The sequence below is a fragment of the Alexandromys fortis genome, unplaced genomic scaffold, assembly GCF_014885135.2.
Source record: "Alexandromys fortis isolate MF-2015 unplaced genomic scaffold, M_Fortis_MF-2015_v1.1 scaffold_107, whole genome shotgun sequence".
Taxonomy (NCBI): Eukaryota; Metazoa; Chordata; class Mammalia; order Rodentia; family Cricetidae; genus Alexandromys; species Alexandromys fortis.
This window is the reverse complement of record NW_026067987.1, coordinates 31,924-45,366: the sequence shown is the minus strand read 5'-3', so window position 1 is coordinate 45,366 and position 13,443 is coordinate 31,924.

The following is a 13,443-nucleotide window of genomic DNA, read 5'->3' as shown; positions in this document are numbered from 1 at the left end:
AATGCAGCTCTGAACCAAGTGACATGTGTGAGCATTACTGAGGCCGTGCACAGCCTGTAAAAATGGCCATTGTTGGACATCTGGTGTCTAAAAGAGCTGTTTCAAAACAAGTTCCCAGTGTTAAGTCATGATGTGGACAACTTCTGAGCAGCTGTCTACTGCTGGAGAGGGCACCCCAAGGCCTGTTTTCAGTGGCCTCGTTCTAAGTCTTAGATGTGTTTGCCACAACAATGTGGAAAAGAGTAGGTGAAGCCACTACCACCGCTGCGGTGAAAAGTGAGCTAACATTAGCCAACCACATACAGAGGGAAAACTGATAGCGGAGTCAGGCAAGAAAAATGCCATTTCCGAAGATGTAGTGAGCTCAGCTGGTTGAAGCATGACACAGACACATGCAACCATCCACGCATGTGTGGGAACCATGTAGTTACTTCTGCTAAGAAAAGAAGGGTCCTAGAAATCTCTCTCTAAAGTCTTTTCGTTTTTATTATAGGGCTTTTTAAAAGTCAGAATTGATGGCAGAATAAGAGTAACTCTTAGTGCATTCCGTTAAAGCTGACCTATGAGAACACACTTAGGAGAAAAAGTGCAAAGCCCCACACTATATCCACCTTACAGCAGTTCCGTGGCCCTTCCCAGCCATGGCCTGGGTCTAAGAAGCTCAGGATGTGGCAAAGAAAGGATGTGGAGCATATTGTTTTATTTTGAGTGTTCTGCATATTTGGGTAAGAATGGGGAAATGGGTGGCTCAGTGAAGAAAGAGTTCTACTCCCTAGCCTGACAGCTTGAATTTGGATCTTCTTCTGGATCCACGGGGTGGAGTGGAGAGAGCAAGTTCCTATAAATTGTCCTTTGACCTCCATGCCCCCATATATGTGCATGCACGCACACACATGCCTACACACAGACACATACACGCACAACTTGTGTGCTCACGTACATACGTACACACACAAAAACACATATGCACGCTCATACACGCACACACGCACGCGCACTATAATTCATTGGAGATGGTACTGTAACTTATAGAAAGGCACCAGCATGCCCAAGTGCTTCCAAAGTGCTACTTTTTTGTTCTGCATCTAAACGCCTCCGAAGAGAAGCCTCTTTGTAATGAGATTGTATGTACTCACGAAACAGCGTCACAGGAAATCAGTAGCAATGATATGTTTGACTGGACTGACTACCAAAGAATAGGCTAGTCTTCCAGAACATCCTAGTTAAGTTCTACCCCTGCAAACTCTACTGTGATTAGGCGGTCCCAGACCAACCTCTCGGCTTTCTCTGCCTTAGAAGAGCCAGGTTCTTCCCCCTGCCAGGTTCCACCCTCTGCTAGTCTCCACCTCTTGTCAGGCTCCACCTCCTGCCAGGCTCCACCCCCTGCACCTATGAGGCTGAGGGGCTGCGTGTGACCTGTCCCTGCAATGTTTGAGGTTATGGGCTTGGCTTTAGACCAGAGAGCCTTTATTGCCTCCTTACAGATTCCTTGAGAATTCTGTCACCCTTCTGGCTTCTGAGAAAAGGAAAGATATTCTGAGGTTATGTGACTCTCAAGTTAAAACTCTGCCTCGTCTGCCGTTGGAATCTCATATGTATGACTGAGCAGTAAGGACACATAACCCTTAAACACCGCTCTATGAATCAGATTCCTTCTCCTCCTCTGCATTCCCTGTTGAAAGGGAAAGATGACACTTTCCTTAACTAGAGTTAGCCTGCGCTAATCCGCCTCAGTTTCTACCCAAGGGGAAGGTTCATATGAAGGGGAAGATAATGTCTTTCCAAGAAAACAGAAAAGCTTACTTTAATCAAGAAGATGGTTTTTAGTCATTTTTATACAGGAAGATGACTAAAATTTAAAAAGTGTAAAAGTGCTTACTTATGTGCGTGTATGTATTTCAGCGTTGCTCAAATAACAGGAGAAGCCAGAATTAATAGAAGGTTGTCCACACCCTTGTCTATGCCACTCACAGGACAAGAAAAAAAAATGAATTTACTGTTCCCTCCTATAGATAATAAACAAGATATAATCAGAGGTGATATTTGGAAATAAATTCCCTTGAATTTACATCATGAGGGACACATTATCCATCCCCATTAGGGCACAAATCACACCTAAACAACAAACAATGAAAACATCCTAAATCACAAACTTCTGGAATGACCCCAGATTTCTGTGGTACTCTTTCATATTTTGAGGACCTGCCTACCAGTGGTATGACGTTAGATCTTGGCTTGAAAGAATATTCTATTAAGAAATTATTGATAGACTGGTAAGGTGGCTCAACAGATAGAGGTGCCTGCTGCCAAACCCAAAGACCCGAGTTCAATTTCTGGGACCCTCATGGTAAAAAGGACAGAACTAATTCCCCCAGGCTGTCCTCTGGCCTTTATATATGTGTCGTGGCACTTATACACATGCATACATGTATACATGTGTGCATACACACAAATAAATAAGCAATATATTAAATCCTATGGATCTTTAAGAAGAAATTCTTGTCAAGCCAGTGGGCTTTATGTATGGCAGAAGCTCCTGAATCAATTGATTTAGTAGATTTTAGTTCAAATAAAAATTTGAACTCCATAGAAATTATCATAAAATATTCGTAAAGGTTTTCTTTAGTGCTCTAGTTAGTCTTTATAAAATCTACTCATCCAAATCCATCTGAAAAGTGTAGGTAGCATACACTTTGGGAGCAGACTATAGCACTGATTTATATGACTTACCTACTAGCCAAAGCAGAGACTTGTTAGAAATTGTTTTTTTTTTCTTTTTCTTTTTTATTGCAGGTGGTTCTATTTATCTTTTATTGAAAATGGATTTTCTCATATAATATATTCTGGTTGTTTTCCCTTCCCCAGATCCTCTGAGTTATTCTGATTTTCCCTCCCATCTGAGTCCACACCCTTTCTGTCTCTTGTTAGAAAACAAACAGGCTTCCAAAGGATAGTAATAAAATAAAATAAGATAAAGCAAAACCAAACTGGACAAGGGCACTTTAAAAACAGAACAAGAGTCAACAAAAAAGCACAAGAAAGAACTAGAAAATACGTACACACACACACACACACACACATACACATTTGCACACAGAGGAATTCCAGTATAGAAAAATCCCGAAGACCTTAATTTCTCCTTTATTTACATAGGCATTTAAGAATAAAATTTGGCATTCACATACCACAAATCCTTAAACAAACAATATGTTGCATGAACTAGAATCTCTTCCTCGAAGAAAAGAAAGGACTCAGTTCTGGGATGGGATTAGAGTGTTCAAAGGCTCTATTTATGGCTTCTGTGTGTGTGTTTGCAGGCGCGTGTGCACCCAGCCACCCTCCCCCCACATACATGTTTTTTGGAAGGTGGGGGAAGTCTGTACATGTATATGTGTGTAGACATGTGCACGCAGAAGTCAGAGGACAATCTAATGTTTGTTTCTTCACGTGCAGTTAGTTCACCTTGTTTGATGAAATTGGTGTCCACCACTGGCATGGAAATCACTAAATAGCTATAGTGCCTAGTGAGTCTCAGGGACATGCCTGTCTCTTTCTCCCCACCTCTGGGACTGCAAGCACGCTACTATATCTATTTGTTTCCGGTTGTTTGATGTTGCTTGGTTTTCACATGAGTTATAGGGCATGAGGACTCAGGGAAACACATTACTGAGCGAGCCATCTAAGACCCTAGCAACGGCTTTTTGATAGGCTGACTGCTTGTTTCAAGCTTGGTATGCCCACCAAGTAAAAAAAAAAAAAAAAAAAAATAACTCTTCTAAACAACCTTAAATCCTTATCCATTTCACAAGTAATGGTGCCAAATCTATCAAAGATGAAGACACATGTCCTAAATATGTTAGCAGTAATATTAAAACTTGATTCTACCTATAGATCTGAGTATTGTTTGAAAAGACAGTCTGTTTTTAGTGATAGACAAGACAACCACTTTTAATGTATGACTTTAATTTCCTATGTAAATTGGAAAGCTTTGAAACATAATTTTATTATTCTCAAATCGCCACAAAGCCATTGTGTTATGAGTAAAGCAAGGCTGAGATATCCACGTAAGCTGCACACACGGCGGCACACACTACTTCAATGTGTCTGAGTGTTTATTTGATGTGTCTTAGCTTTTCTTAAAAAATACAGAGCTACTTTTCTAAAGGAACCAGAGAGGGAAAGCAGAAGGATCTCCCTACAGACCACTTTAGGAATATGTTGCCTGGTAGTCTAACAGCACAAATCTGTCTTCTGTTGACCTAGCAGAATAACCTGGCAGCTTTGTCATCTGTGCGTCTGGTGGCACGACTCACAACATGGTAATGATCTACCAGAGAGCTTCCTTTGGAACTCAGGAGAGATATTGGCAGTTGGGTAACGTATTCCAAGTATTAACTTTTCAATTATTTTAGTATTTTTTAGGCAGACAGAGTAAGCCACGGACACCCTTGTGCCTTTTCTCTCTGCCAACTCCCTTTTTGCTTTCCACTCCCCAACTCTCCCCCGCCCCCACGCTTTTATAGAACTACAACTTTTAAAGTACACTTGGCTTGTGTCAGAGCATATAAGGAATAGCTATGTGGAATGCATCCATATTGCCCGTAAAATTGCTAAGGGGAACATTACGGAGCTCGCTGTCCCTTATATAAAGATCATTTTGACAAATTCATCTTCAAACTCTGAGATAAGAAAGTTTGTCCAGTTGATGAACTGGTGTGCTTTCTTTTTGTAGAAAATGATAGCTCTGCAATCTGTCACGCTGTGTCAGTGCAAGTCATGAGGAAACAATGTACTAGGACTTGGCGCAGCCACAACGGTATTCTTCAAGTAGACTCTCCTGCGCATGCTCCCCCGCTTTGCTTTCAGTACGGTGGGGTATTTGAAAATCCATTCTCATATATTCTGTTGACCTTTAGGCTGGTGTACAAATGAGCTAACCAAGTTACATGTCTTTGTATGTGTGTATGTGTGTGTGTGTCCATGTGCGGGTGTGCATCTGTGTGTGCACACACACGAATGTGTGTGTAAGAGAGGCAGAGGTTTCATAAAGATGCAGAAACTCTGTTTTATTGCCTTTTACCATGTATATAACCATCATAAAATTATCCAGGCTTCATAGTGAGCATAACATTGTTCTAAATATGTACAGAAGAGCGCAGAATGAAAATATGAATTTGTGAGCTGGAGGGACCATATGAATCCATTTTCTCTTGAAATCAAATGTACAAATTCTGCTTATTTTTTTCAAGGTCTTTTTCTGGCTATATAGGGAGTAATCGCAGTGGTCTTCAAGCCCATTACTTTAATACATGGTTGTACTTTTCGGGGTATAGATTCATTTAAATTTTATGAAGCAGGCTTTGTTTATTTTTGTTCCTCTTTGTTTCAGAAAGGACATGGATCAGTTGCAGTAATATAATCTAAATATGAATTAAATATATGTGATTAAATAATAATAAAGTTCATACCAACAAGACAGAGCTAAGAATTTAATGGATTTTTAACATATCGGTGCTTTTCTAAGATCAGTATGAACTTTTAGTTAAAGAAAGAAATGACTTCTGCCAATTTGCTAATTTAATTGAAACATTCACTTATAAATGTTTATTTTTCAAATTGAAAGGAAATTTTATTTTGATCAGTGAGGTATATGTTTTTACAGATGACCCCTGAAAAACATGTCTTACAGTGTTACCAATGACTCTGAACTGGATTCTAAGGGAGGTTGACTCAAAGTCAGTAGGGTCAATTAGGGGAACCAGTATTAACAAGACATGGCTGGAGACACAGCCTCTTGATTAGCTGAGAAGAAACTGTGAAACCAGTTTTCATGGAGAAAGAGGCGTCAGCACGAAGGAATGTATTTTCACATATGTGTAATTTCACTGAGCACAGTGAAGCTTCAGAAGATAAGTCTACGTATTTCCCTGCCTCTTGCCCCCTTTGGTTGAATTCCATGTAGGGTATCTCATGTTCTCTCACTACCTGGATGCTGTAGCCCCCTAGGCATGATCAGACATAACTATAGCAGCTCACTATGATTTTCAGAATTGTTTATGGGGAGTACTGACATTAGAATAGGAAAACCTACAGAGGAAAAACCTGTAGGATTCAATGGGATAATTAGCTATGGTCAATGTTTGGGCTTCTTCTTAGGCCAAAGCCTTCAAAATTAAAGTCTTGTATGACAGTTATCAAAACGATACTGCAGAAGTGTCTAAAGCAGTGGTTCTCAACCTTCCTAATGCTGTAACCCTTTCATACAGTTTTTCATGTTGTGGTGACCCCCAACCGTAAAATTATTTCATTGCTACTTCATAATACAATTTTGCTGCAGTTGTGAATTGTAATGTAAATATCTGATATGCAGGATATCTGCTAGATTGAGAACCACTGGTAAACCCATTGTGATATAAAATACGCACTAATTTTTAGTGTGTGTGTATGTGTGTGTGTGTGTATGTTGTACACGTAGATGTCAGAGGACAACATTTAAGAGTTATTTCTCTATTTCCACCATGTGGGCTCTTTGGATGGATCTTAAATTGTCAGTCTTTGCAGCCAACATCTTTATCTGCTGACTCTTTTTGCTGCTCTGATATTTATTGTTGTTTATTATTGAGAAATTATTCACATTAGAAGCAATATATTTTTGGAAGAGTAACATCATGGAGCTGGGATAAAGTTATTAAGAGCATTTCCAAATGCATCCTTCAATCACACACTTTTCTTTATAAAACAATTAACTTCTGTTTCATTGATTTGACTGCGTCCCAGTTAAATATACTTACCTGTATTTGTTTTTCATGGTTCACTGTTCAGGAATGAGCAGTGATTTCCTTCATCAGTCATCCACCTGAAGTTGTTTTGCTTATTAGTCATTCTAAACTGTTTGCCTACCAAAACACAACATATCAGCATGGAAGGATTTATTGCTCAGTTTCACTCCATTGGTTTTTTCCTTGTCCAATACAGGATCATAGAATTTCTGACGTCTGATTGTTCTGCAGAATAAAACCCTTCTGTGCTGCTGTGCTGATCGGAGTTCTTCAGGACTGAACAACACTCTTCACTTCCGGCCTTATCTTTTGCTTTCTTCTGTCATGAGTGATTCTCTCCGACTCACCAAGATCACTTCGTTAATATGCTTTTTGGCCTGGATTACCGTTTGTAAATTTACCTCTATAATTATCCTCTACCAAGCATTCTTAATCTGTTCACATATATGTCACACCTTTCCAGTTGTTCTTCCACAAGGTATTATTGGAACTGCTTGTAATTCATTGAGGGAATTCTTGATGATTGACTTCACAAATGATTTATTACTGATTTTTGCACATTGGTATTTTTTTTCAAGTCCCTAAATGATCATACATTAATGGTATTGTGCCATTGATAGTGAGATTTTGCCGTATGCTAGTCTATATAAAAAGAAAATCCCCACCCCTAGAAACTAAAATAAAAAGCTGAAAGCTGAAATGTATTACATGTAAGCATGTAAGCAAAAAGAATTGTCATACAATGTCATCAAAATAATGAGGTGGGGGAGGAGGAGTTGTAGGCCCTCAGCATATTAAGATAGCTCTTAAAAGCATTATGGTTATCAGGATAATGACATGTGAGTTGGGTCTTGAAGGGTGACTGTTAATAGTGGAGGCTGATTTTTACGGAGGCAAAGGAGAACCTTGAGCATTTGGGTGACAAATGTCATTTCTTTTATACAGTTTCAAAACCTTAAAGGCTCTGAGTGCTGTAATTATTTTTCTAACTCCTTTCATGTTGACCTTGATCTGACCTAACCTCACTCACCAGGATGACCTCACCTGAACTCATGGCAGGTAGATTAGTTTATGTTTTTATTGCAGTTGTAGTGATGCATTTGATATGCTGTTTCCCCACAATATTCTAAAGTTGAGCACCAAATTCCCCTTCAAAGTCTGGGAATATTCATCTGTCCCACCATGGGACAAGAGATTCCACAATGTAGGAAGAAGTTCAACTAGGTGTCAGGGTGAATTAGAGGAAGAAAATGGGAAATACAGTTTAGTCCAAGCTATGGAGGCTGGTTCATGGCCAGTCAGTTTGAACTTGAACCTGTAAACATGAGAAAAGTGTTGTATGAAAGGGTCAGGTATATTTGGCTTCTCAGTCCTGAATTACCATCCATACTGAGACTCTATCAGAAGTGTCTTAGTCAGTGTTCTATTGCTGTAAAGAGACATCATGACTGTGGCAACTCTTATAAAGTAGGACATTTAATTGGGGTTGGCTTACAGACTCAGAAGTGTAGTCCATTATTGTTATAGTGGGGAGCATGGTGGCATCAGGCAGACTTCGAGCTGGAGAGGTAGCTGAGAGTTATACATCTGATTCTGCAGGCAACAGGAAGAAAGAGAGAGAGAGACACTGGACCTGTCTTTAGTATCTGAAACCTCAAAGCACACCCCCAGTGACATACCTCCTCCAACAAAGCCACACCTCCCAACAGTACTTCTCTCTGTAAATGGAAGTGGAACTTTTCTTTGTTCTGACCTCTTGGTCCCAAATAAACATACAAAAGCTTACATTAATTACAGAATATTTGGCCCATTGTTCAGGCTTACTATCAACTAGCTCTTACAACTTAAATTAACCCATTTCTATTCATCTGCATTTTGCCACAGGGTTTCATGACTTTACCTGCCCTCTAGTTCATCTTGTTCCTGCAGCAGCTGGCTCGCATCTCCCTGACTTTACCCTTCTCTCTGTATTTTCAGTTTTACTTTCCTGCCTGCCCTTATTCTGCCTTTCTATAGGCCAAAGAAGCTTTTTTTTTTAATCAATCAATGAGAACAAAAAATATTCACAGTGTACAGAAGGATTTTCTCACAGCCACTCTCTATGAGCCTATGTGGGCCATTTCATTCAAACCATCACAAGAAGTACCATCCAAGCTGGGGCTTCTGTTGTTTTTTGCTGATTTACATGGCTTTGCCCAGCGAATATTCTAAAGAGCACTTTATGTGTGCATCTTAGTTTGTTTCTCCATTCAATTAAAGCATAAATTATGACACTGCTTATTGGAATTCATTCAGTAGTTCTTGTCTATTTACGTATATATCTATATGTAATTTATCATATTTTATTTATTGGCTTTCCTATAACTCTCCTTGTTTCAAAGATTTAGGATAGCTGGGACCATCTTGCAATAACTCCATATTGACTTCATTACTTAATTAAATACTTTATTTACAGTGTTTTCATAAAGTGCCAGGATCTGCTCTAAACACTTTACTTGGATTGCAAAGATGGCCAGGCATGGCGGTGCTCACCTGTAATCCCAGCCTGTGTGGAAGGCAGAGGCAGAAAGAACAGTTACCAGAACTCAGAGATAGCCTGGGCTATCCAACAAGAATTTGTCTCAGAAACAAAGTAATCAAAACACCTCATTCAATTCTTAAAGACTGAAGAAATTGGTATTATTATGATCCCTTTTGTGAGATGAAAAAAAAAAAAAAACGACGTCCAACAGATCAGTTAAACAGTTTAAAAGCACAGAGGTGGTAACAACTATCCATCAATTAATTCGTCTTTATTCCTCAGCGGTACTGCCTCTTGATTGATGAGCCTGCGTTCCATGCTCAGCGTAGCAGAAAGAGGATCTAACATTGGTATTTTTAAGTAACAGTGAGTGACCACCCTCTTTCAGGACTTTCTAGGTGACACAACAAGTAGACTCTCCATTGACATGGTAAGAACAGAGTTTGCAGGCATATTCTAACACATATATTAAATAGATATAATTGGTTAAAATATTATTTTAGTCATACATACTATAACACGTGGTTTCTATTTTTACCTATTGTATACATAAGCAATTAATTTTTTATTTTTAATCCAATAGCTTCAGTTGTTTTTAAATACATCAGTAAAATGAATAAATGAATGAATAAATGTAAATAAATAGTTAAGTGAGTAAGTAAAGACAAGGCTCGTGTGATGGCTCAGCAGGTCATAGCTCTTGCTGCCAAGCCTGATGCCAGTGTTTTATCTTTAGGACTTAGGTGATGGAAGGAGAAAACTGTCTCTCACAAGTTGTTCTCTGACATCCACATACATACTGTGGAGTACGCCTGCTCCAAATAACTAAGTAAATGTAAGAGAAATTTTAAATAAATAAATATATAAGTAAATCATGCTTATTATAAAAACTTGGAAGACTACAGGAAGAAAACGAAGCTACTCCTAATTTTCTTCTTGACCTTATTCCTGGTCATATGGACATTCTAAGTAGCCTTGACATAAGTTGACATCACATCATATAGTTGATGCACATGCAAAATGGGTTCCCATTTGTATATATGTATATGTGCAAGCCATCCTTTTTAGCATAGTTGGTTTAATAAGATTTGTTTACGTATCAACATTATGGCTGTCATAATTGTCACAGATTTTAGAATTCTCTTTGAAAGAAACTCCCAGGATTATTTTCAGCATCAGTGCAGCATCCTTGCGCTCTGCCATTTATAAAACATCATTGGTAATTTTTCTGTTCTTTTCAATCTTGAGAAGAGAGCTCAGGATTTACTAGGCAAGTCCTTTACCACTGTGCTATTCTCCAAAGTCCTAGTTTAGGTCTTTAAAAATTATCTACAAGTAAGGATAATTTTTAAAAACATTTAGTTAAATTTATAGATGATGCTAAATCTGGGCCTGTTCAAAACATCTAGGAAGTCATATTTCAAGGAGTTAGAAATATGTGAAAGAAATAGCAAAACAGTATTTGGATTGCAAAGGTTTAATTTCAATGTGTTAAGAGCTTATTAATTAGCACACCAGTTATTCATAGGAAATGGAGTAAAGACTTCCGCGTTTATCTTGTCATGTCTGTAGAGCTAAGAACAAATCACAGCTTTGCAGCTTTCATTCACATCCATGCCAATGTGCCTCATCAGTCGCTGGAAAAAGTGACTTCCTAAGCTATCTACTGTTTTTTTTTTTTTTTTTTCTGGGCTATTGCAGCTAAAGCTGGAAGGAAGCAATGACTGTCTTCCCTCTTGTGAGTTCCTTCATTTACATTTTACTTATACCACATCATAATCCCCACAACAATTGTGTGATGAAGGCATAAGTGGCATTTATATTTTTGTTTCTTCAGTTTTAAATTCCTATCTGAATCTCACGATTTATTTTTTCATTTCTGACTAAACGTTTTCTCCTAAAATCTGATATGTGTGTGAATTCACATTAACATATCTGTGTATTCAAGTCATTAAACGCTGAGAATTAAAATGCGGGGTTGCCCTCGTAACCTCTCATAAACAACTGAGTGATTCCTAAAGGAGTTCAATTACGCAGCTAGGGTACCAGCTGAACTACAGTCATAAACACATGTGGCCGTAGTTCGTTGTGTCCAAGCAAGCATTTGTGAAATATCTATTCATCAGGCAATACTTAGTGAGAATGTGTTTAGCCATTATAACAAGGTATATGCAAATGAGCCTCCCATGAGACTTTGCAACAAACATTTAATTAGCTGTACAAAGACACAGTTAAACATACAAACACATTAGAAAATTTGCCAGTGTGCACTGTGAATTTTGGGCGTGTAATTCCTGAATAGTACTATTTGACAACATATGTCTTTATCATACGCCTTTTCATAGAGATGAATGATTTTACTTCAGAAATAATTTTGCTAAATTTCTTATATTTTACCTTAATATAAAAATCACTAGTATCTGAGCAAGCTCCTTGGCTCCATTGTATATTTTTAGCATCACATTTGTAAGAAGGATATAGTAAGATGTCAAAACTGAAATATCCATCTATGAAGTCACTACAGAATGGAGAAATTCATACAATCATATTCCTTGGGGTAAAAGCTGTCACACAGTTATTTATCACTGTATATAAAAATAATACTGATTGGCGTTTTAGAAATTGCTATGTTCATTGAGAAGTATTGGAGCTACATTTTCTAGTTTCTTGCCTTCTAATATAGATAGATGTACATTTCTTTTCCTCAAAACAAATAAAAACCAAAACAGTTTCCGCTCCTAAATGCAAAGAAAATTCTCCCTTTTTTTTTTTTTTGGTTATGGGTAATTAAAAATTCTTGCTTTGTATTGTCTTGCTTTAAATGATAAAGACATTCTGTAGAAATACCATCAGATGAATATTTAAATTCTACTTTTGAATTTACATTTTAAAATCTTTAAAAAGTTTCAGTTTTCCTGATTCTGTTCTATATTTGTTATTCACACGTGTGCCATGGAATGATAACACTGTGCATTGTGTCATAATGTAAGACCTAAAAACACATTTAGAACAGTTTTTTAAAAAGGATTCAAAGAGTTATAGCAAGTCATAAGAAAGAATAGCCCACAATTTCAAGCAATTCTATTGGTTTCTAGTATTAAAATGGTATGATGCAGAACCATTTAGGCTTGCATTTTTAAAACAACTGAAAAGCAAATCCTCTTCTGATAATCAGGAGGAGTTTGGAGGTGTAGCAGCTGACCACCCAGTTTCCCATCACCATTTACGTCTGTGCAGCACCCAAGGACAGAAAAGAGTCTTTTAATTGGTGATTCTACTTCTGCAGAAATATGCACTTAGGAAATGATGCCTATTCTGTTGTCTTCACACCAGGCAAACTCCTGTTGTCATGGTGATCTTCTGCAGTATGCTAGAGCCAGTGATGTGGAAAACAAGATGGCGTCCTCATTTATGTCAGCCTTAAAGAAAGTCGCACATGATCATTGAATTTCTAAAAATGGGTCCTTCATATTACAAAACTACAAATTCAACGTTTTTGCCACTAATAAAATTTAGCCAATCCAACCATCTAGAAATTCTGTATGGTTTTCCAAGGCACAGAAAATATTTCCTTTTTTTTAAATGTAAATGTCTTAACATGCTGAATTACCATTGAGCTATGCTTCAAGGAGCAGGCCAGGTTTCAGTTCATGTATGTCGTCCATTTCTTTTGGATTAGCATGAGGGTTATAGCATGACACGTGTTACATGTAGGCTTTGTTGTGTGAGAATGAGCTGCTTCAGCAGATTCAATGCCTGCAGAAGAGCTTATTCTATGCTCAAAGAATTCATGAACTTCACATTGGAGGATGATAAAATGGGAAAATAGAGAAAGAATTGATCATGGCCAACTAGGATGAAAAGCAGCTGCTTGCTATGCATAGATGAATTTTCAAACTCTAATGTAGAAGAGAGGTAGACAGTACGCTGCATGACTGCTGTTCAAGGTAAGAATTTGGACACAAAGGCACCTTTTCATTTTTGGTCCATTCCACTTTTTTCAGTTTTTTCTTTTTTTTTGTTTTATTATTATTATTATTATTAAAAATTTCCACCTCCTCCCCTCCTCCCATTTCACTCCCCCATCCCTCCACTTCCCCTCCCCCTCCCTCTCCAGTCCAAAGAGGAGTCAGGGTTCCCTGC